The sequence below is a fragment of the Cavia porcellus genome, unplaced genomic scaffold (assembly GCF_034190915.1).
Source record: "Cavia porcellus strain 051 isolate PalLab524CR breed Dunkin Hartley unplaced genomic scaffold, mCavPor4.1 scaffold_11, whole genome shotgun sequence".
NCBI lineage: Eukaryota > Metazoa > Chordata > Mammalia > Rodentia > Caviidae > Cavia > Cavia porcellus.
The window spans coordinates 12,921,739-12,947,591 of NW_026947494.1; the positions used below are offsets into that span (position 1 = coordinate 12,921,739).

Here is a 25,853-nt window from a genome sequence, read left to right on the forward strand (position 1 = left end):
GAATATTAAGCTTGAGACTGTCAAGAAAACAAATCTGTGAGAAGAGGTGATTCAAGGTCATAAAAATGAAGTGATGTGTAAGATAAAAGTATAAATGGCGAGTAGGACAAACCTACTGCATATTGAAATGCTAGAAGACAAGAACCTGCTGCTGAGAAAACACCACTGGAAGAAAATTTAGACCATTTAACCTGCAAGCAGTCACTACTCCACTGAATGCAAGCTGGAGTCTCCTGAGAACCAGGAATTGAGCAAATCAGCTTTGAAAAGATGGCCACAACCCACTCGAAAAACACAACCTGTAAAAAAATCCACTTACTGATGCTTCCTCTCCCCTATCAGTGGATCCTAATACTTAGCTAGTTTCCCTAGATTACCAGTGGCATATCTGAAAATGTAAGTAGGGTATCAGCACTGGAAAATAAAAGAGCTATTTCTCCTACCTTCCCAAGAAAGCAGACCCTGAGAAGTTAACAATTTCAGAAATAACATTTCATTGAAGAAGAACTAGCTATCTGGCTGAGTTATCCCACTGGAGGTATTACTGTTTGTAACCACTATCATAAGTGGTGAAATGTGTAAATTTCCAATAAAAGTTCTTAGCTGGGCCATGGTGTATATTTGTTCATTAACCTATAAAACATGGAATATATTTAGAAGATTTCCTTGCAATATAAATGTTTCTGCTGAACTGATTTAAAAGTTGCCTGATAATCTCTAGGCAGCCTCTGCTCCTGTCAAGCCCCAGCCAGTTAAACTGGTCATGTACCCTGTGAGCAGGAACCTGTTCCCCTCACCTCCCTCTGACAGTGGTTCACAGGTATCTGCAGAGTAGGTCACAGATATCCATGTAACTGTGATAGTTTGTCTTCAGTGCTCAGTACAAATGGCCTGGCACATAACAGTTATTCAAATAAAGCTTATACGAGGAATGAAGCAGAATGAAGTCATTGTGACATTTTTAAAGAAGATTTATATTAAAAATGAATGAGCTTTCAAGCCATTCTTCAGCACTTACCAATGATAACTAAAACTGATTGATTATTTACTGGATCAGGCAGGCTTCCAAGCACTTTACATGCGTTAATTTACTTAATTCTCACCACAGGGCAACGAAGCAGGTACTATTATCCTCTTTATATGGAAAGGGAAAGTGATGCCCAAAGAGAGTGAGAGAAGATACGGTCAGCAACAGAGGCGGCATCCCCCGCCCCGGCAGTCTGCCCCCAAGCCCAAGTTTTAACCACTCTCTTTTGTTCCTTGTGTTGTTTGACTCATATTAGAGCAAAAGATAAATCCAGTTTACTCCTTCAAAGGGTAACTGGTCTCATCAAGGGAGTTTCATCATTTTATGAAAAACCTTGATGGTCACACAACCTAACGAGTGAATTCAATGCCATAAAACTATATATTGAGAGTATTTAAAATGGTCAGATTTATGTTCTGTCTATTTTACCACTACATATGGTGAACATCTCCTGCCATTTCCTCCAAGTGCTCCCTGCTTGAGTGTGAGGGGTGCCTAGAATCTACACTCTATGAGACTCCAAATTTCCCTGAGATTTGCCTTCCAGGACCCTAACTTCCAGGAACCTGAGCCTCCTCTTAGGTTTCACTTTCCCATTGCAATGGGTCTCAGCCTGCCTGGCTTCCAGCCCAATCACCCACAGGACACCCCGGATTCCGGAGTGTGTGTGAAGCTGATTTGTCACTACACAGAATTTATGGAGGAAATTTCTGCCTAGGCTGGATGCTGGCACTGTGGAACTCTATTCCCACTGGAATGGTAGGAATGGGGAGATTATTTCCTTCTACAGCACTGAGGACAAGAGAAATGGCCAAGGTGAGGCAAGGATCTTATTCAGTTCTGTATGCATCTCAGCACCTGGAACAGTGAGTGTCTAACAGCAGGTGCTCAACAAATACTGCACAAAGAATGAATGTGAGTCTGCTCCCCTCCCTGCCCAGAGGGAGCGTGGCTGTCTTCTCACCCCAGACCTTCCGAGCAGAGCTTCGAGGTGCCCACTCCTTCAGGAGACGCAAAGGGCTGCTGGGTGGTTGACACATACTTCATAAACATACACCACGTGTGCCGTTCTGCTCCTGCTCCTGCTCCTGCTCCTGCTCCTGCTCCTGCTCCTGCTCCTGCTCCTGCTCCTGCTCCAGAAGTCCAGAGCACCAGCTAAGTGGTGCTTGGACACCACCAGAGGAACAGCCAAGCACTCCGATGTTGGCCTGAGAACATGCTGCTGTCCCGCATCTTCCTACCACTGTGGTTTGTACATCAAAACTGAGTGTTTGACCTGGATCAATTATGAACCACAAAGGAGGGTCTTGGCCTTTGCTAGGCAGACAAAGCAAGTAAATTTCAGTGGTAAAAATCTGGACCTGAGCTACCCAGTGGCCATGTACTGAGAAGAGCATCATCAGGGATCATCTAGAACTGAACTATCTGTGCAGGTCAAAGGGCAATGAGAAAAGTAGGGAACCCCAGGGGAACTCCAAAAAAGTGAGAAGAAGTTAGCTTTCATCCCTGGGGAAGTTAGGAAGGGGTTGAGGTGGGGCAGGGGTTTCGTGCCCAACCTTTTGAGGCTGGGTATCCACTGGTGGATGACATGACCATGGCACACACCTGACCCAGCAAGGACAAATCCACCCAGCAAGTAAGAGTTGTCATCTTCCCATGGATGGCTTCTCTTTCTCCCACTTTGACCCAGGCCAGGTTCTGGGGGAGCTGAGCCATCAGGGAGGAGGAAGCAGGAAGCCACGTGAAAACAGAAGGATTACTCCCTCCTCTTCTTGAGCAAGCTTTCTTCTGGAATGTTCCTGTCCAAGAGGACAGTTTGGTTTAAAAGAGTTCCCATGTATGATTATTGTCATATTGGATCTTTTAATTACTGAACTAAGACTGTGTAAATAAAAATGACTGTGGGACTCTAGCAAGAATGAACAGAGAAAATTTGAGGCTGGTCTACTTCTTAATCCGTGGTAGAAATGATTAACCACCACCCCAGTGGTCAGGGGATTGTGTTTGTCACAATCCATGTATAAAATTATGTGGTCACATTCTTTCACTGTAGGCCAGCTACATTTACTAAAAGTATTTCTCTAAAAGGCAAAGAGCTGATATGAGGTCTTGACATAGTGAAGAGTTTCACCTCATGACTAGGTTTATACTCGAGATTCCTAGAGGAAGAAAGACAGATGTGGATGAAAAAATCCTTAAAAAATTATTTGACAAGTTTTATGTGACACAGGATACAAACTCAAATAATCAAACTAAAATGTCATGCTTGCTTTGATGAAGGGGACAGTTGAGGGAAGCGGGACTGGATGAGGGGACTATAGTCTAGAACTGGGGGATCCAAAAAGGTCTGCTCAGGCACCCCTTCCTCTAGGCATGGGGAGGGCATCTCTCTGAGGGTCTTTTACCTGTACGAGGTGAAGGTCAGAGAATGCTTTCAATACTTGTTCTAGACATTGAAGGGTAGGAGAAGGCCTTGCCTCTGCTGTTTGCTCCACTACCCAAGTCCATCCTGTGAGGCACCATGCCTGAACCCTACGTACACAGACGACTTCATGCTCACTTAGAAGAGAAAACTGTCTTAAGAACAAGGATGCAGGAGCAAACACCAAATATCTAGTCATGTAAGTGCAGTGAAGCTTCTAACTTCACTGGCTTGTCATTTTCAACTCCTGATTGTAAATAAGATACTGGAACTAACTTGGAACACTTAAATGTCCAACATATCAGTGGTGGCATGCATTGCGGCAGAGCACTAACAGAGAAGGATATTTGTCTAAATGTGTGCACCTATGCGACCTCCAGGAGTTAGTGTCTGGCTCATTACAGAAAAGTTTGGTCTGCAAGGTTTGTACAAACGTTCCCAAGCTCATTGGAGGAACCTGAGGCTTAGGAAGACCAAAGTGCCTTTAAAACAATCTCTCAGCCAACTGAGCAGCAGAAGATGTGATTGAGCCCAAAGAGAAGGCCACCAAAACTGAAAGAGGAAGGAGGTAGAGTCTGTAGAGTTAATCTAAGTTGGTGTCTACACATCCACATCTTTTCTAAAGAGCAGGGACAGTTAGGATGGGACTGATGTGTGGCGACGGCTCCCTGCCTAACCTTGTGAGACTGGTGGCGTGAAGTAGGAGACTCACACTCTTTCCAAATTGTTTCCTGCTACCACTTGCCAGGGGAAATAACCAGGACGGAGGGCCATTGACCAAGTGTGCCATTTTCTGGGCTCTAACCTACGTTCTTTAAGGAAAAGAAAATCCTACTGTAAAAGGTCTCTTTGCTTTGATGCTTAAAAGACTATCTCACAATCGTGAGTTGAAAATGGCAAGCCTAAAACACATCCTCCCCCTGTGGTTCTCAACCCACCTCATCTGCTGGAGATACTTGGCTGCCTCTGGAGACACTTTTGGTTGTCACATTTAGTACTACATTGTTTATAACTCAAGATGGGTGGAGGCTAAGACAAGGATGTTGTGTGTTATGGCTTCTATCTAGATGTCCCCCACAGCCTCTCGTGCTCATAGATGGGGCTTTGGGAAGCTTTGAGGAACTGAATGGACCACAAGGAGAGCATGATAAAAAAAAAAAAACAGTGAATTAGTCCACTAATGAATTTACAGCTAAATGTGATTTTGGGAAGAAGGGGGTCACTAGAGACTGGCCTGGAAGGTTCTCTATCCCTTCCTCTTCCCATGATCCTCTCTCCAATCCATCCTATCAGAGGTTCCTCCTGTGCTATGTACTTTGTCCATGCTGGCCTGCCTTGGAGTCAGCTGACTGTGGACTGAAACCTCTACATGCTGCAAACCATATAAACTTTTCCTCCTTTAACTTGTGTCAGGTATTTTGTCCTGGTAATGAGAAAAGTAACTATGATACTATTAACACCCTATTCTACAAGGCACAGGACAGTCCACATACTACAGTAAAGTGCACACAGTGGAGAAATGTCATCCCAAAACATTTCAAAACTCTTTTCAAGATATGAGTATAGGATAATTTTTTTTAGAATCATTGAGAGAAATGGTACTCCAAACAAAGACAGGTGATCTGGAAGAAAAATCTTAGCATTTAAAAAAAAAATTGTAAATTTTAAATATTAGAGGTTTTTATTTTATTTTTTATTTGAAAGTAAATGAAAGGATTAGAAAAGCACAGTATCCAAAATTAATTGGGCAGGTTATGCATAATACAAAAGCGTATGCCTAATGAATCACTAATTTAAAATAGATTAAAAGTAACACATACACAAGAGGTAAGTCATCATGAATTGGTAAGGCTCACTTTCTTTTAGTTTCTTTTTAATTTTCTTAAATGTTCTCTGAACAGACTTCCTACCAATTGAAAAGCATATTTTGATTTCTAGCTTTGTGGATGTTAAAAATTAGAGTTTTAAAATTATGACTCCTCCGTTATTTAGATTTTAAGTCTAAGATATAAGGACATGCTTATACAATTTATGCTGAAACTCAAAAACAAAAATTTTGATCATAGTGATGGCAAGGTAGCTTGTACATCTAAGAGAGCAATAAGAAAAAATTGGCTGATATAAGAAGCATTAAAATCTAAAATGAGGCCAGGGATTTAGCTCAGAGGCTCAGGCATTTGCCTGGTAACCATACGGTCATGAGTTTAATCCCCAGTACCAAAATAAAAAATAAATAAAATAAAAAATCTAAAACAATGCTGAAGAACTCCCCCGGTAGTCGGTAAGATCATAGGTAATAACACTTGACAGAGTCTTTGCTTCATGCAGCTGTAGTGAGACACCTGTCCCTCCCCCAGGCCATCTGTGGATTTCCCTGTACAATCCGTCTTAGCAGGTTTGCTGACTCAGTTTAGCAAGAGCTTCCCACCATCAGTATCCAATGTCCTCACTGTTACTATGGTTTGAGTGTTGGAACCTGAATCCCTCATTTGACAGCCCCTCCACCACCTCTCCTTGTCTCTCTCTCTCTCTCTCTCTCTCTCTCTCTCTCTCTCTCTCTCTCTGTCTGTCTGTCTCTGACTTTGTCTCTGTCTCTCCCAATCCCCAAAGTCCTATCACTCCGCTGCCTATACATACCGTGATAATCTTGAATGCAATATGCCTTATCACTGACTAATTTTTCTGTGTTCTTTTGAACACATGAAAGACCTTTAACATGCTACTGAGTTTTTTCAGGTTTTATCACTATACTTGCTATTCATTGACATTTTGATTACAGAAAACAAAACAGAGAAAGGTAACAGTAACCTACAGTTGTAACATTCAGGAAAAACAAATATGCGCATTTTTAACAAAGTAGCTTTTCTCTCCTACCAGGACCACTTCTCTCCCACCCTCATCCCAAAAGAAATCTTGTAAAATGAGGAAAAAGCTATGAAAAACTGCTCTGGAAAAACTAATACTCTGAGGGCAGAATCAAAGACCATCCCGCAGAGGGATAGAAAGTTAAATTTTACAGATGCTTTATTTTCATTCATGAATACTTTTCTCCAAAGGACCAGAATGGTTGAAAGTGTCTTCCCCGACTGCCTCCACTCCCACCTGGGGATAAACGGGAAGGAACCAGTGGAGGAGGGATGGAATCCAGCAAACACAGGCAAACCTGAGATTAAAGTTTCAGTCAGGATGTAGGAGTGAGTAACAGGGCGACTGAGGGTAAGGACAAAGGACACCCTTTAGATAATAAGAAAATCTGTTCAACAAGCTAGACTCTAAAAATGCATACTCTTTTTTTTATATCTCCTATCTTCCTGCCTCCCTTCCTCCTCTTCCTCCTCTAATCCCGTTGCTCCATTTTCATTCCTGTTGATATTATTAACCTTATCTCATTGTGACATACAATGTTTGCATTCATTGAGGTTATTAGGCTTTCGGACACGATGTGCCCTGTCCCCAAGATGACTGTAAACAGCACTATGGAACATATTGTAAACACCTGCTAGGGAAACATGCATACTCATCTCTCAGAAAGATTCTTTCATTAGCTAAATGTTCCAGTCACTCTAAATATTATGGTTTAGTTAAAAGAATCAATATATTCTGACCATGGGTATAGCTTTGTAAAATATACTTGTTAATAGTGAAATGTCGCTTCATTACATTGTTGTATATTTACTTATCCCTAAGACATTTAGGTTGGTCCATTCTTCTTCCTATTTTGGTTGTGGGTTGTTTGTTTGTTTTGTTATTTCATGATGGGAAGGAAAGAATCAGGGCTATTAACAATATTGTTTGTATTAATATCAAAGGAGAAAGGCCTCTTTGTATTTTTCTTATTGGTTCCTAAAGAAACAGTACCAAAGTAGATGTAATGCGCCAAGCAGTAAAAAAGTATTTATGAAGATACAAATACTAAGTACATTCAAAATCAAGCTATAGCTACTCTTCTGAAATATCAAAATGAATAAACAAATGAAGAAAATAGTTCCCAAGCTTAACAGTTCACATAGAGGAGAAGGGAAACTTTTTGACTTCCAGAAGTTCATGGAAATTAACTGACAATTGACAGGTCAATAGGACAAAAAAAAAACTGTAACAAACATATCAATGTTTTCTAAATCTGAGATTCAAAAAGAAAACAAACAACCCAAAAAGCGGGAGGATAAAATACAAACCTGGTCAGCAGCTTCCAGTACCCAGTGTCACCCTCACAAAGTGACTGAGTCAGAGACAACTACAGAAGCCTGCCACAGAGGGAGCGTGGGCTGGGACACCCTGAGGAGGGTAAGCTCACGCTGGAAAGAACATAGGTCCTGTCCTCCGCCTGAAGAAACCAGAGGTTGGCATTAAGTCCAACAGTCAGCTTGAACCCCTACCCTGTGCCTACATCTAGTAGAAACCATAGAGGTGATGGCTTTTCCATCTACCAACATAAGCAATGACACACTCAGCTGGACAGTTAACACAATCTGGGGTGAACGGACAGGACAGAGGACTCCCTGGGGCAGGGAGGGCATCACAAATCAACAGCCCCTAAAGCTAGGGAGAGAGAATCAGGACTGATTAGACTCCAAGAGTGAAGATCTTGGAAAGAAACAGCTCATTCAAAATTACAAAGGAATTTTTTATTTAATCTTTAAAAAAATGTATTATCTCAGGGCTGGGGATTTAGCTCAGCGGCATAAGCACCTGCCTTGCAAGCAGGCAGTCGTGAGTTCGATCCCCGGTACCAATTAAAAAAAAAATGTATTATCTCTCCTTCATGAATTTTTGGGGGTTTGAGTTTTTTCTCCCTGTTGTAGTCAGGGGTTATGAGGAGAACAGTTAGAATCAGGACATAGAATTTATAACATTGTTTTATGATGGTCACCCATAGTTAACCACAGAAAGTGCCAGAAATCTGTTCAGAATATTCAGACTCAGAATATTCAGCCAAAGGCCTGGATCCCACAGCAATGTCCTGCATGAGTCCACATGAAAACCTAGAGCCCATGACAATGCCTCCCTTGAGTCCAACTGGAGGTCTAGAGCCCACTAGAAGGACTCATCCCATTCTGTGCTACAGATCCGTGCTGGGAAGGCCCAAAGGTCACCAGTAGAAGCTAGAAAGTCTCTACTAGCGGGATGAAGGAGCTGTGCTGGTGGGATGAGGGTTCTATGCTGGAGCTATGAAGTCACACTCACAACAAAGACCAGGGCTGTCCTGAAAAGCGCCACAGCCATCATCAGCGACATGGAGGTCCTGATGACTAGCACAGTCGAGTACATGCCAGAAAGCCAGCATGATGTTTGTCCTGGAGATTAAACAGCACACATCTTCCCCTCCGGAGCCAGGAAGCAATGCTCAGTGTGAGGATCAGAGCTCCCCTAAAGTGAACCACAGCCACTCTCACCAACAAGGGCCAGGGTTCCTCTGATGACAACAGTCCATCTCACACTAGAGAAGCTAGTCACGATGAGCTCCTCCAGGAGAACCAGCAGCTCAAACAGCAACACTTAGAGAAACCCACAACGCCCCACTTCTCCACATCTCTATTTATTTTGGCAACTTTCCTCAGGTAGTCATCTATACTCAGCACCATGCTGATTTAATTCAGCTGGTGTTAAGTTGACCACCAGATTTTAATCCGTAACACTCACTTTTTTGTTTTCTTTTCTTTTTCTTTTCCCCTTTCTTCTTCTTCTTGGCCTTAGCTCTCCAGCCCAGGGAGCATTCCAGAGCTCCCCAGGGCCTCCTCGCTCAGAATTAATGCCTGCCACCACTATTTTGGAAACCAAAGCCAGAGACACTCTAAGTATATGGGTGGGGCAAATGGTGCCTCCTTAGTTGTCTTTCCTCCCAGTGCTGCTGGGTCCAACATTTCTTGTGTGTGCTTGGGTTCTAGGTTCTCAGCTTTGTTAGCATGTCCTAGCAGTCTGTTACCAGTGCTTCCCGTGCTCCAGATCTACCATGTTATTGTACCACTGCGCTCCCCCCTAACTGGCTTTCTCATATCTTTTGGATTTACTTTGCTATAATTGCTGTGTTATTACTTTGTCATGTATAGTGTAAAAGTTTATATACTGCAGAAGCTATATTTTCCTTATTATTTTGTATGTTTATATGTGTGCAGATATAAGAGAATGTACATTTATCTTTATGCCTTGTATTAATAAAAACTTGCACTTATACAGCGCCTATCACGTACCTTTGAAACACTGCATGTATATTAACCCATGATTAGAAGACGAAATCTCAGTGGAAATTAGGAAATACTGAGAATGGATAGTGAAAACACAACATAATAAAATTCATGGAGTGTGTTTTTTCATTGTACTTCCTAATTAGCTATTCCGGGTCATTAAAAATGCTTTAGTTTCTGTTCATTTATTTCAAATTTACCTTCAAACCCGGGCCATACCTTGGGAAAAGGGCTTATGAGCTGTGCTTCTGTACCAGGAATTGCTACTCCAAAAGGAGTCCGGGCAGCCAGAGAGGCCATGTGCGCATGTGCAGCCAAGACGGCCTCCCCTGCATGAACCTGCTTCTGCCCGGATCCCACTCTAAGGGGCCACATAGCCTGCGCGTCAGGATGATCGGGCAGTCTGTAGAGGCAAAGAGAGAGAGGAGGCAAATATTTTTATCTACCACCTTCTATCTTCTTCCTTCTCTCTGAGAGAGAAGGCCCCTCAATTCCCAGTCTTGACAGAAGTCCAACTTAATAAGTAGGCTTCTCTTGGGAGCTTCAAACAGAATGTTTTTTCAGTGTGTACAGTTTTTTCTGTTGTTCTCATCGAGGCTGGAAACTCTACCACTGAGGTCATAAGCAAAAGTCTGTGTCTGTGTTCCATTTTAATATATGGGTTTTTGTTGATATTTATGATATAGCGATTTATAAAAAATATATAGTGTAGTGGTCTTTGTCCCCTCTGCTAGCATATACTTTCTAAAACCCTTGGAATTTCCGAAGTGATGCATCTTTCTTTATGCTAATAACTGGACTGAAGGCTTGGAGCCAAAGATGTAATCAATCATGATTCCAGAAGGAAGCCGCCACAAAACGCCCAGAGCTCTGGGTTTGGCTCCCAGACATTGGATTCCTGGGAATGCCTGAGGAGCAGGGTTCCTCTCCCACACACCTCACTCTACACCTCTCTTCCATTTGGCTGCTCACCTAAACTCTGAACTGTCTCAGGAAATGCACTGAGCCCAAGAAAGGGCTGTGAGTACCCCAAGTTACAGTCTGTTAGCCAGAAGTACAGTCAACAATGTGTTACTTACAACTGGCATCTGAAGTCGGGGCTGTCTTCTGAGACTGAACCCTCAAGCTGTGGGATACTAACTCCAGATGAATAGCATCAGAATAAAATTAAATTAGAAGACACTTGGATGGTGACACACCCCCTTCTGGTGTTACAGAAATGGTTGTGTGGAGGAGAAATCCACACACATTTTGGTGGCTAGAAATGGTCTGCAATGAGAACATGGGAAGAAATATTTTGCTGCTTCCTTGTGTATGTTACACAATTTTTTTGCTAAGTAAACAAGAGCTTAGTCTTGATTATATCATGTCTAAAGAATCTCGATTAAGTGTTAACCAAAGAATCATTAAAAAGTATGTTAAGTTGATTTCGTTTTTATGCTATGTAACAAGTTCTCTAAAACTTAGTGAGTTTGGGGGAGTGTTAGGTATTGAACCTAAGGAGCTTTGAGCTACATCCGCAGCACCAGCCCCCGACCTTTTAATGTTGAGATAGGGTCTTGCTGAGCTGCCCAGGTTGGCCCCAATCTTGTGATCCTCCTGCTTTAGCCTCCTCAGTGGCTGGGACTACAGGCGTGTGTCACCACCACACTCAGCATTCAACTACATGTATTGTTTAACCTTTTCTGTGCGGCAGGAATTGCCTGGGTGAGGGTGTGGCTCAGCTAGATGCCTGGAGCTCAGGGTGTCTCCCAGACACACTGTGGGGTCAGCTCGTACTGCACTTAGCTGAAAGCTCCACTGGGAAGGCTCTGCTCGATCTTACGAGGCTATTGGCAGGGCCCAGCATCTCTCGTGATGTTGACTTGAAGTACTCAAATCTTCCTAGCTAAGGTCTGGAGACTTCTTTAGTCTGTCGCCCCCTGAGTGGCACAGTTAAGTAGCTTGATTCATAAAACAGCAAATGAGTGAAACCAGAGAGGGAGACTCCAGCAAGCAGGAATGCAGTCTTTCATAAATCTAGCTAGGAAGCATGCTGGTGCTTTTACTGCATTGGGTCCCTTCCAAGTGATTTTCTAGGCTCTTTTTATGTTTGAAGCATCCCTTTTCCAATAAAGAAAAACTTGTGGCTCTCTAACCAGTGCAAAGATAGAGAGTGTCTCCATTTCCCTGCCTTGCTCTAAACCAAGACAGAGGCGCCTGATCTACATGTGGTGGCTGGGATGCAGCACTGTAGGCTTTAAGGCAAAAGCTGCCTCTGGGAAGAGGCTTGGTGGCAGTGACAGGGCAGCTTCCCTGGAGCAGCACGTGAGCGGGCAGGCAGGGCATTCAGCTGTGCTGCTCTCTGTCCCTGAGCTCCAAGCTGCAGTCTTTGTCCCTGATAAGCTGCACAGACCTGCTGAGCTCGACTCCTTTTTGGAGATGTTCTGAGCTGTTTCCTCTTCTGATCAAATTACCCAGTGTTGTTTTCTACGGCCTGCAACTAAAAACATTTAAATGTGACAATATTCTCATTGTTAAATAATTCCACTACCCTATTTGATTTTCTTCAAAATCAGTGTTGTCCTTCTATGTTTTTCCATTCTAATTTTTTTCTCAGTTTTATGGTATTTTTGTCCTTTCTCTGTACACTCTGAGATATTTGCGATACTTTTCTGCCTAATGATGATTTGTTTCATCAATTGGTCTTTCAATGGCAATTTGAATCCTGTATTTCAATCTTTATATTGTTTTCAATCTAACTTACCTCATTGAGTGATCTCATTTCTTTCCTATCTCTGATAAGTCCCTATTGCTGTAAGACTAGATGTTTAATTTTACCATTGATCTCTTAATCTACAAACTCTTAAACTTTATTTAGCATAAAAGCCAAACCATCCCCCAAAATAACTTGGGTTTTTTTGTTGTGTTTGTTTTGTTTTGTTTTTTCGTACTTGCCAAACAGGCACTTATGCCACTGAGCTAAGTCTCTGGCCCAAAATAACCTGTTTTCTATAGTGAACATTTTAAATGTAGACTCAGTATAACTAAAGTACTATGATTTTTCTCACCTTACGTTCAAAATCACTTCCAAGGTAAATTGTTTTGAGGAAAAAATTCTGTTTTGGTATACTCTTGGTCCACTGGGTCACAGATACAATCTTCCCACATTTAACCTTTTAAAAAAAAGTTGCTATGCATAATCCTTAGCAAACATTTTTTAAAAACAAACATTAAACATAAATTCTCAGGACAAATACAATATACCCTCAGGGTTAATTCCTAGACAGAAAGCATCAAAGGTAGAATAAATTACTTATGAAAGAGATAAACCACGCTTAAAAATTCCACAGTGACTGAAAATAAGGCAGTGCTGATGTAAACGTTAATGTTCTCAATTACATGAATATATAATGTCTGTGATGAGCTCAGAACCTGCTTCTCCAAAATACGGTACACTGGCATATTAAGTATTTTTGAACTGAAGGAATTTGAGAGATACAAAGCCCAGAAAGGGCTCTCGAGCTTGCCTTGAGGCAGGTCTCAGGGGTGTCACATGAGAGATTCCTTCCCTGTACCCACAGGAAGGACACCCACCTCTACAGACCCAGGAGAACACCTAGAGGCATCTAAGTGAGCAGAGCCCCGGTTCATACCTTTTGTCCAATCATTTTTTTCTTGACTTTTCACTATTCATCAAATCTAGCATAAAAACTAATCATTTTTAAGGATTCCTTCAACACCTTCATTTTCTGATGCCCTCTTTCTTAAGCGAGTCTCAGTGGAGTCTCAGGTCTCCAGGCCCCGCAGGACCTCTCCTAGGACAAGAGCACTTGTGAAGGAATCGGTCCATGTTGGTTCCGGTTGTTGGTTCTAGATGCCTCTTGAGTGCACCTCAAAATGAAGGCCAAATTGATATCCAGAATACCCAGACTTCTTAGTCAAGAAGCTAGAAATCATATATTCAGTATTAAAGAAGCCAAAAAAAGTACAGAGACTCCAAAAATGAACATCGATGACTTGAAAAAATTGCATCAGAACAGGTAAACATCATGGGAGAAGCCAAAGATTTCAATCAGCATCAAAGAACTTTCGTGCCACTCCTCCAAGTAAACTCAGCCTGAAAAAAAGACTTCAAGTTCCACAAATATAAATCGTGACCTATCTGGTTCCAAAGGCAGGAGCCCAGCAGTGATTTTCGGAACGCCTGCATCCAGCCGGTCTGCACCCATGTGCTCCTCGAAGACTGGGGACTAAAGAAACAAACACTTCTCCCAACTAAAATGGTTCTGAGTTGGAGCAAATCCCAAAATAATCCAAAGGTGGATTTCCAAAGTTTCTTATCTTCCCTGTGAAAACTGGACTCTGAAAATAAGAAATGCCTACTGTAATTTCTGAAACTACAAGCAGTAAAATACATTTTAAATGTTTATTTATTATTTGAATAAATGGAGACTAGGTTCAAGAACAAAAAGATCACTTATGAAAAAAAATGCATCGTATAAAGCTCTGCATCATATAAAGCTTTTATTAAGTAAATTGGTTTTTTTCTCCCTAATCTGTCTTCCGTCAGGCTAATTTATAGGGTCCTGGACAAAGAATCTAAAATGAGTTGAAAGGGAAGGTGTTTTTCTTCTCTTACACTTACAATAAACATCACTTGTTTATTATAAATTGTCAATAGTGAAGAAAAATAGCAATCATGTTTATAAGAAAAAGTCATAAATAGGTAACTCATTGAAAAGGGGATAGAAGCAATTTCACGCTTATGAAAAGATAACTCAAAATAAGAGAAGTGCAAACTGAAACTGCAATGAATTACTATTCCTTTTTTTCACATTGGCAAAATTTTGTAACAGTGTGGTGGAAAAGTTTAGATAAAGAAGGACATTATATATTGTTATTGATGGTGTGATTTTTAAACAGCCATTATAAAAGTTGTCACTACCTACTGTGCTTTTAAATGCATATACTTTTTGCCTCAGCAGTTTCATGTGAGGGCTTCTGTCCCACAGACTGACTGACAAATGCTTACACTTAAAGACTTAGTCTCAATCCAAAAATGGGCATCTGAGATGAACACACAATTCTCAGCTGAAGAAATACAAATAGCAAATAAATACATGATGCAATGTTCAGCACCACTGGTCATTTGAGAAATGCAAATTAAAACAACATTGAGATTCTATTTCACTCCAGAAAGAATGAGTATCACCAAGAAATCAATCAGCAACAAATGCTGGAGGAGTTGAGGGAAAAAAAAGAACTCTTCTCCACTGCTGATGGGAGTGCAAAGTGGTGCAACCACTGTGGAAATCAGTGTGGAGATTCCCTGAAAACTAGGGTTGGTGACCCTATCAATCCAGCTATTCCCTGTCTGGATATTTTCCCAGAAGAACTGAAAGCATCATACTACAGTGATACATGTGCACCCATGTTCATAGCAGCACAATTTATAATAGCACATAATATAATCTTGGAAACAACCCAAATGCCTGTAAACCATAGAACTGGTAAAAAGATGAAGTATTTTTATACAATAGAGTATTACTCAGTTATAAAATAATTTTGAGACTTTTATAGGTAAACGGATCCAACTTGAGACCATACTCATAAGTGAAATAAATCCACCTGTGTAAATATTGTATTGTCTCCCTAGTGTAACAAACAAACCTGAAAGAGTAATAAGATCCAAAATATACAATAGATATTATAATAATGAAAGGGAAAGAAAGCGCTCAAAAGGAAAAAGCAACTGGGATAGAGGAAAGGAGAAAAAAAGGGAAAAGATTATATGCATATAGACATATATGTATGTGTGAATATGTATATATATGATAAATAACTTTACTACTAATCTCTGTAAGTTCATGTCTTCATTGTTTGAGTGATCCCTTTTTTCGTGCTTAAATCTTGTAATCTGAACAACTACTTTGAAGATAACAATATGCAATATATTAACTAGTGTTAATATCCTACTATTTTTTTAAATTTCTGTATCTTTTTTTCCTTTTTATTTTGGTTTTAAAATTTAAAAATAATTTAAAAAATAGAAAAGACTCTTAGTTTCAACATTTTCTGTAATACCAAAAGATTAAAAATAACCTAAGCATCTATCTGTAGGAGAGTAATAAATCATGTCATCTCATCCAACAGAAGACTACGCAACACTTAAAGAAGGCTGATCCTTGTCATTCTAACACAGCGTGTTTGCCAAGTCCCACTGGAAGTGAGAGGGGAAGAAAGCTAAGTGTATTTAGGATCTGTGCCATGTTAAAACCTGATTGAGAGAAATGAACAGAAGTCAACTTTTTTTATAATTGTGGATGTATTGAACATCGCGAGAAAGATGCTGGAAATTACAACACCGTTGACTCTTGTTTAAAACACTGACAGACAGGTGGGTGAAGGTACACTGTTCAGGTATTTATACTATACCCCATTGTGCCATTTGATAGTTGACCATTTGCACAATTTCAAAAATGCAATTAAAGTTTTAAGGAGATTTCACTGATATAATTGCCTACTGTTTTTTACATTCAGGTGTTGTTACAATTATTTTGCTTATCCATTTTAATAGTATAAATGGAAGCACCAATAATGTGATTTTTCTCATTGGGTTTGACCCTTAGTTTCATAAGCAATTTTAGTCCCTAAAAAAAGACTATTTTTTAAAAAGACGTGGAAGCAAAAAAAAAAAAAAAAAAAAAGACGTGGAAGCAGAATTATCAAAGTTATCTTGACGGTAAACTCATTAGTAAGACAGGTTTGAGAAATGAAGGACCAATTTTACATTGCTGATCTTTTGACATTAAACCTGACTCAGATGCTGAATTGGTCGCTTTCAAAGAGTCTGTCCAGGCCACAGAATGGAATCGCCTGTCTATGGAGGAGTCACCCAGCTCCCCGGCTCACTTGCAAAGCCTCAGTCTTGTGGTATTTTGCTCCAAACTATCTTCGCCTGTGCCACGTCATATAAAAATGACCTCAGTCTTACTTATGTGTTTTCTGCTATCCTTTCCTTTAAATTCCTAATTTCATTTTTTTCTTTTTTTAAAAGAAATTTTGTTATTTTGAAGAGAATGAAACAAATCAGAATAGAACAAAGTAAATCAAAACAACAAGGCAAGCAACTTAGAACTTCATAACAAAACAACAGGAAATCAACAGTGGATACCATAATGTCTCTTGTTTTCTTCAAAATAGTTGGCCATACTTTCATTTTTTTTTCATTCAACTGAGAGTTTTCTTGAAAGTGGCTGGACTGAGTTCATAATATGCAGTTAATCGATGTCTATCTTTAAGGTAATATGCTGAGATTGAATGGATTGGAGTTTTATGAGTAATAGTGCTTTGCTTCATTTGTGACAGTGTATTTAGGAAAAAAATTAAAGGGCTCTAAATCAATTTCCTCTATGAAAGACTAAGAAACAGTTGACTTTTGAAAAAGACACACAGACTTGATATCTACTAGGGTGGCTGAGTTCATCACTTTTTTCTTAGAGTAGATGAAACAAGATGACAATAAGTTTAAATTATTGATGTGGGAATTCAGTTTCAGAAGAAGTTTAGAAAGTTAATCTCTATGCTTCTGTTGTGTGGCATTTTCCACTCTTTTAACATTTTTAGTATATATTTGACTTGTACAACATGATGTGCATATATATGCATATATATAGTGAAGTGACTATAGTTACCTTTCTCAGCCTCTTCTTTCCTTCCTCCTTTTCTGCCATCCTTCCCTCCTTCTTTCCTTCCTTTTATGTGGTAAGAATATCTTGGCAAATTACTTTGTTAGCATTACAATACTATTAACTATAGTTTCATACCGTATAATGGAGCCTAGACTTACTTTTCCTACATAATAGCAACTTTGTGCACTGTGATTTAATGTCTCGCCATTTCTCCCACCTCTGAATTTTTATGCCCTTAAAAAAAGAATATAAAGCTTTGTCTGCTCCAGATTCCCTGCATTTATCACGCTCTCCTCTCTCCTTCTGTACCCACAGGGATCGTGCCCTGCCCTCCACCTCACCCTACGAGGACCCCCTTGGTACAATATAAAATATCATATGTTTGCATATAATTTAAGCACATCTTTGCATATATTTTAAATCATTTCTAGATTACAAATAATTCCTAGTACACTGTAACTGCTATATAAACCATTGCTAAGCTTCATTGTTTGGTAACAAGAATGTGCTTGTACATATTCAGCGATCTTTTTCCCCCCATATCTTTAGTTGTTTGAATCCATGGTTGTGGAACCAAAATCAGTAGAGGACTGATGTATGCCTCCTCTTCCCCACTGAACTCCCAAGCATGGACAGTAGATGGCTGGCTCTGTGAGAGATGGTTCATTCAGCCACAAGTATTTCCTGAGAGTATTAGGAGCCAGACCCTGTCCTAGACTTGGGGACCACAGTGTCATCGAGACAAAGTTCCTGCCCTTGCAGGTTTGAAGTCATAAAAAAGAGGGCAGTACATTCATTCAGTGGTAGATATCAGTCTTCTTTTACTATACTATCCAAATGTATGAACTGAAAAACTGTTCATTTGTGTATGATTCTGTGCGCTGGCCATGCTGGCGGGACTCAGCTGGGAAGGTTTTCCAGCTGCAGAGATTTTAGCCATGTTCACTTACAATGTGCAGTTGGCTGAAAGGCTGTCTGGGGCTGGCTGGATCTGGACAGCTCCATTCTCTCGGCTCGCCTCGATTGTCAACCCTGTGGCTTCTGCACTCTGGCTTGTGCTAGTGGAGTTTTCAGGATTTGAAGTGAAGACAAGCCCTAATGCTGACAAATTTTAAATCTATGCTTGCGGCATATTTGTTATTGTTCTGTTCCCCAAAGCTAGCTGCTATGGCCAAAGCCAAAGTGACTTTGAAAAATGATTAAATAAGGAAAGGGACACAAGGAGAGTAACTGTTGTAGCCATTTTTGCAAAAAAAAAAAAAAAATGTCACATGTATCATATCCCAGTGAACCCAGATTAAAGAATGTGTACACAGATGTGGAATATTGGTGATCACCAGGGACTGCTCATATTTTGATTCCACAAAGTGAATTTTTCAGAAAAGGAAAGTGTGTTCTTGCCAGCTGAAGTTGCTGCAGTAAACAAAACAGTTACTATCATTCTCATATTACATCCATATTATCGTACAATACATAGCATGGAAATACCATATACAGTGCTGGGGTATTATGGTAGGATAGGATGGCATTATTCAGTACTTTCCAGACTGTTTAATATGCCAGCATGTGGTGGGTATCGCTACGCAGATAAGTACTTCTGTCAAGGTGATACAGCCAGTGGTTCCCAATCTTCCAGGCTTCAAGAGAAGGACTCAGCTTTCTCTATCATGTGGTACAAGATTCCCTGATTTTACGATGCTGATAGCTTATTCAAATGCTTTTAAAGCTTCAGTAGAAGTTGGTTTATAGATAAGCAAGATAGAACCGTAATTCTCACCTACCTAGATGGTAATTTTCAAACAGAAGCACCAGCAACACTCCTGGGAGGGGCCCGTGTCAATGAAAGATTGAGCCCAGGCCCAGTGATTTGGCAAAAGGGCAAAAGGCCAGGCAGAAGGGGAGGTGACCCTGCACCCAGCACTGACTCACACTGTTCTCAGCCAGGTGGGCAAGGCCTTGGCCTAGGACCTGGCTGCCCTGCCCGAGGAGCACAGCAAAAGACCGCGTGTAAGTCTCCTCTCCACAGCATCCTGAGCCAGGAAGCATCTCGGGGAAAGAGTGGTGGCCTCAGCTCAGTGCTATCAGCGTTACGAGGACAATAAGGCGTGGTGGCCCAAAGGCCCCCAAAGGGGAGGAGCCTACTGCCCCGTGGGTTCATCTGTCACTCATTCTTGGATCAGAGATAGGAGAGAGGCGGTTGTAACACTCAGTTTTCCCATGGGGGGATGTTTTTCCTGTGAGGCACCTGGACCAAACCCATCTCCATTTGACATGGATTCACAACTTCAACTTTTCTAGCATTAAATATTTCTCCTTCTTCCCCATGATGTTTATTTTATGCTTCCATTCCTCTTGTCATAAATTGTATTTTACAAAGAACAAAACAAACAAACAAACAGCCGTGTCATTCACCATGCTGTAGGAAAATGTGACCTTGCCAGCTGTCCATCAAGAGGCGAAGTCCACCCCAGCTGTATGAATCTCTCCTAACCAAGTGACTTGGTAGACGGGTCACCACTTGACTTCAGAAAGGCTGGCAGCTTCTGTCTGTGTTCCAGGCTGGCTCGATCACTGCAGAGTTTCAGAGCCTCAGCGTAACTGACGTTTGGAGCCGATTTGGGTTTTTGTCAAGAGATGGTATGAAATGGAATGGAGCTGTCCTGTGTCCTGAAGGATACTCAGCAGCATCCCTGGCCTCCACCCATCAGGTGACAATAACAGTGTAACAAACAAAACTGCCTCCAGATATTTCCAGTTGTTCCTTGGGTGGGCAGAATCACCCACCTGCTTCCCAGAAAGACAGTCTAAGAAACCAAGTGCTAGAGACGAAGCTACTGGAGAATCAGCAACACTCTCAAAACTCCTGTTCTCCTCACCGAGGAGCTAGTCCTGTGAGCGGAACCAGGAGCCATCCTGCAGACCCATCTGCAGGTGAGCCACTGAGCCCGGCCTGAAAGCTTGCCAGCAGAATCTATGGGATTCAATTTTTAAAAAGTCTGCAATTTCAACCTACTAATTTTGAGGATAATGTGTTCTATAACAAGATACAGATCCTATAGGTGATGTCTTACTATTTTTAAGAAGAGAATTAGTGTTCATTGCTTACCTTTGGATGTTGATTTTAATTTTTATAATTTATTGCAGAGCAAATTGCTTTAGAAATTCATTCATCACCTCGCTCATTGAACAAATATTATGGAGGATCCATATTGGTGGCAAGAGACGTGTTGCATCTGAGAGATACACAGCTAAATAGGACATTTGCAAACCATGGAACCTGTTAAGTTTTCTCCTGTGAACTAATAACTCACTTTGTTGGTCCATACCTTCACATGACCTTCTGTCATTTCTCTGATTTTTTGCTTACGCAAATGTTCTTCCTGGAACTTAATCTACTCTTCATTTTCATAAATCCTGTCCATGTAAGTGCTAAACACAATGCTACTTCCACAAAAATGTGCCCTATCCACTAGCCAGAATTATTTTTTTATTTTACAGAGATTAAGACAAAACAGGACATAACAAAGCAGATCAGAACAGAACAATGTAAGCAACACAGAAATTCACTAGAAGACAACCTGTAATTAACAGTAACTACTACAATGTCTCTTTCTTTGAAATAGTTGAGTATGACTTCATATACAATAGTATTAAACATAACAAAATAGTATAAAAACATTCAAGAGAATGAGAGTATTACCGGATTCAGAACCAAATAACAGAAAACAAACAATGGCTACTATATTATCTCATTTTCCATAGAAAATTTGTTTATACTTTCACATGTAATACAATCCAATAAGGTACAACATGATAGAGCCAATGGAAACAGAAGAGCAAAAGCATGGTAGGACTTCAGAGTAAGATGATATTATACCAGTACTGGCTATAATGACTTGTTTCCCCCAAATTAGCTGTTCATAGCATCACAGTTAATAAACTCAAACCACCAAGGAAAAACCCACTACAGCTAACCAATGCGATCATTATAAGGTTTCAAAACAATGTAATGATGAATCATGATTACCATAAACTCTTATGTACTCTTACTATTTCTTACATTAGGGAGACTATATGGTATTTATACATGTGAGTTTGATTTATTTCACTTATGAGTATGGTCTCAAGTTGCGCCCATTTATTAGTAAATATCTCAATGTGATCATTCTTTATAGCTGAGTAGTACTCCATTGTACAAAAATACAACTTTTTATCCATTCCTCAGTTGATGGACATTTAGGTTGTTTCCAAGATCCGGCTATTACAAATTGTGCTGCTACAGACATGGTGCACATATATCACTGTGGTATAATATTGTCAGTTCTTCTGGTAATATGCCCAGAAGTGGAATAGCTGGGTCAAATGGGTCCTCCAATCCCAGCTTTTTGAGTAATCTCCAGACTGATCTCCACAATGGTTGCACCAGTCTACACTCCCACCAACAGTGCAGGAGAGCTCCTTTTTCCTCACAGGCTCTCCAGCATTTGTTGTTGATGGTTTTCTTGATCCTGGCCATTCTTTCAGGAGTGAGATGGAATCTCAGGGTTGTTTTGATTTGCATTTCTCTAATGACTAAAGATGATAAACATTTTTTCATGTATTTATTTGCCATTTGTATTTCTTCATCTGAGAAGTGTGTATTCATCTCAGATGCCCATTTTTGGATTGGGTCTTTGAATTTCAGGGATCTGATTTTTTTTAATTCTTTACATATTTTAGACAGAAGGCCTTTATCTGAGGAACAGTTCACTAAGATTTTTTCCCAGTTTGTGTGTTTTCTTTTCACTATGCTGGAGATTTCTTTGACATGCAGAAACTTTTTAATAAGATGTGATTCAAGTTATTGATTCTGGGAAGTGGTGCCAGTGAGGTTTGATTCCTGTTCATGAATTCTCTACCTATCCCTATGTCTTCAAAATGTTTACCTATTTCCTCTTCCAACAGATTTAGTGTTTTGGCTTTAATATTCAGATATTTGATCCATTTAGATTTTAGCTTAGTATATGATGATAGGAATGGGTCTAGTTTTAGTTTTTGGAATATGGAGAGCCAGTTTTCCCAGCACCATTTATTAAAGAGACTGCTGTTTTTCCAGTGAACATGTTTGGTCCCTTTATCAAAGATAAGGTGATTGAGTATGTTGGCAGTTGTGGTTGTATCTTCTAATCTATTCCATTGATCTTCATATCTGTTTTTATTCCACTACCATGTTGATTTTATTACAGTAGCTTTGTAGTAAAATTTCAAGTCAGTTGATGGTATTTTCATTGGGATTGCATTGAATCTGTATAACAGTTTTGGGAGAATGGCCACTTTCACAATATTTATTCTTCCTATCCATAAACAAGGGATTCTTTTCATTTTCTGAGATTAGCTTTGATTTCTTTTTTCAGGGTATTTTTATAGTTTTCCCTGTATAGATCTTTTACTTCTTTCATAAGATTAATTCCTAAGTACTTCATGTTTTTAGATGCCAGTGTAAAGGGTGTGGCTTCTCTTATTTATCTCTCCGTGATTTTGTTGTTAGTGTATAGAAATGCTATTGATTTTTGAGCACTGATTTTGTATCCAGCTATATTGCTGAATTTATCTATTATATCTAGGAGTCTTTCAATGGAGTTTTGGGGATCTTCTATGTAGAGTAACATGTCATCTGCAAATAATGATAATTTACTTTCTCTTTTCCTATCTTTACCGCTTTTATTTCTCTCTCTTGTCTAATTTCTCTGGCTAGTATTTCCAGTACTATATTGAATAAGAGTGGTGATAAAGGACATCCTTGTCTTCTGCCTGATTTTAAGATAAAGGCTTTCAGTTTTTGGCCATTTAATATGATGCTGGCTGTTGGTTTGTCATAGATTGCCTTTATCATATTGAAGAAAAGACTGTCTATTCCAATTTTCTGTAAGGGTCTTATCATGAATGAGTTTTGGAGCTTATCAAAAGCTTTTTCTGTATCTATAGAAATGATCATGAGATTCTTACTTTTGACTTTACTGATACAGTGGATTATATTTATTGATTTACATATGTTGAACCATCCTTGCATGCTTGGGATGAATCCCACTTGGTCATGGTGTATAATCTTCTTGATGATTTGCTGCATCCTGTTTGCCTATATTTTATTGAGGATTTTTGTATCTGTTCATGTGGGAAATTGGCCTGTAGTTCTCTTTTGTAGTTGGATATTTCTCAGGTTTTGGCACTAGAGTAATATTTGCTTCCAGGAGTGACTTAGGAAGGATTGCTTCCCTTTCAATTTCATTGACGAGTTTGAGGAGTGTCGGCATTAGGTCTTCTTTGTATCTCTTGTAGAATTCTGCAGTGAATCCGTCTGGGCCTGGCTCTTCTTTGTAAGTAAGGAATTAATTACATTTTTCAATATCATTAATAGAAATTGGGTTATTCAGCAGTTTAACATCTTCTTGACCCAGCTTTGGTACTTCATATGTTTCTAGGAATCTGTCCATTTCTTCTGTGTTATCGAATCTATGAGATTTGAGGTCTTTGAAATAGGTGTTGATTATCTTCTGTATTTCCACAGAGTCTGTAGTAATTTTTGCCTTTTTTGTTCCTTATTTCAGGAATTTGAGCTTTTTCTTTCCTTTTTAAAATTAGGTTGGCTTGGGGTTTATCAATTTTATTCATTGTTTCAAACCAACTCTTTGACTCATTGATTCTTTGGATTGTTTTCTTAGTCTCTATTGCATTAATTTCTGCTCTGATTTTTATAATTTCCTTTCTTCTTTTGGCTTTGAACTTGAGTTGCTCTTCTTTTTCTAGATGTTTGAGGTGTAGCATCAGGTTGTTTATTTGTATTCATTCTGTTTTCCGGATGTGGGAACTCAGTACAATAAATTTTCCTCTGAGGACTGCTTTCATTGCATTCCACAAATTCTAGTAAGTTGTATTTTTATTTTCATTTGCTTGTAGGTGTTGTTTAATTTCTTCTTCAATTTCTCCTGTGACCAACTGATTGCTTAAGAGTGTATTATTCAGATAGATAACCATATTATTGAGTTTTGTTGGATCATTGAACAAAACTGCTTGCAGTCTCACTGTTTGAAAGTCCCCTCTATATGCTTTAATTTTGTAACTTGAACAACTATTTCTAAGATGACAATATTTAATTAACTAGTGATTTCCTACTGTTTATTTTATTCTGAAATTCTGTATAACTTGTACCCTTTTTCTGTTTTTTTCTTTTTTCTCCTTAAATAAAATTTTTAAAAAACAGTGTATTATTCAATTTCCATGTGTTTGTGGGGGTTTTCCAGTTACTTTTATCATTAATTTCAAGTTTCATGGTGCTATGATCTGATAACAGGCATGGAATAATTTCAACTCTTTTACATTTAAATATATTCTGTGGGTTAGTATGTGATCTATTTTAGAGAATGTCCCATGTACCACTGAAAACAATGTGTATTCTGATGTTGTTGGATGGAACACTCTGCATATATCTATCAAGTCCATTTGTTTGCAAGTGTGTTATTGCATCAGTTCTGTTATTTCTTTGCTGATTTTGTGTCTGGTTGATCTGTCCCTTGGTGTCAATAGTGCATTGAAGTCTCCTGTTATAATTGTGGTACTGTTTATTTGATTTTTCATTTCTATTAATACTTTCTTTGTGTAACTGGGTGCTCTGGAATTTGGTTCATATATATTTAAGATTGTTATCTCTTCCTCTTGAAGTTTTCCTCTAACCAGTATGTAATGACCTTCTGTATCTCTTCTGATCATTATTGGTTTGAAGTTCACATTGTCTGCAAACAGAATAGCTAACCCCACTTTTTTGGGGGGTTCCTGTTGCATGTAGTATTGTTTTCCATCCTTTGACTTTCAATCTGTGAGTTTCCTTTTGGGTTAGATGGGTTTCTTATAGATAGCATATGGTTGGATGCTGTTTCTTGATCCATTCTGCCAGTCTGTTTCTTTTAATTGGTGAATTGAGACCATTTACATTAATGATTATAACTGTTATATATTGGTTTATTGTTGACATGTTATCATTTTGCCATTGCATCTTTATCTTTCCATTCTGTTTAATTGTCTGCCTTGTTTAGTGGGTTTTTTCCTATGTGTATCTAAACTGTCTTTCAGTATTCTTTGTGGGGTTGGCTTGGTGATCATGAAGTTCTTTAGCTGTTCTTTATCATGGAAGTATCTTATTTCTCCATCAATTTTGAAGGACAGTTTTGTCGAGTACATGAGTCTAGGTTGGAAATCATTTTCCTTTAGGATCTGAGCTACTTCCCTCCATGCTCTTCTTGACTTCATTGTGCTGAGAAGTCTGCTATTCTGATAGGCTTTGCTTTATAGGTGATCTGTCTCTTCTCTCTAACAGCTTTTAATATTCTATTTTTATGTTGCATTTCTGGGATGGTGATTATTATATGTCTGGGTGTAGTTTTGGTTATGGCTATTTGGAGTTCTGTATGATTCACTAATCCTAATGTAAGTTTCCATTCTCATGTTTGGGAAATTTTCAGCTATTACTTCTGTGAATAGTGTTTTGATATCATTTGTGTTGTCTCCTTCTTTTTCAT

At 39.5% G+C, this 25,853-nt stretch overlaps 1 pseudogene; it reads right to left on the reverse strand.

The window, feature by feature from the left end:
* Positions 1-25,853, reverse strand: part of LOC100720603 (nicotinamide phosphoribosyltransferase-like) — a 62,251-nt pseudogene that overhangs the window by 11,164 nt on the left and 25,234 nt on the right.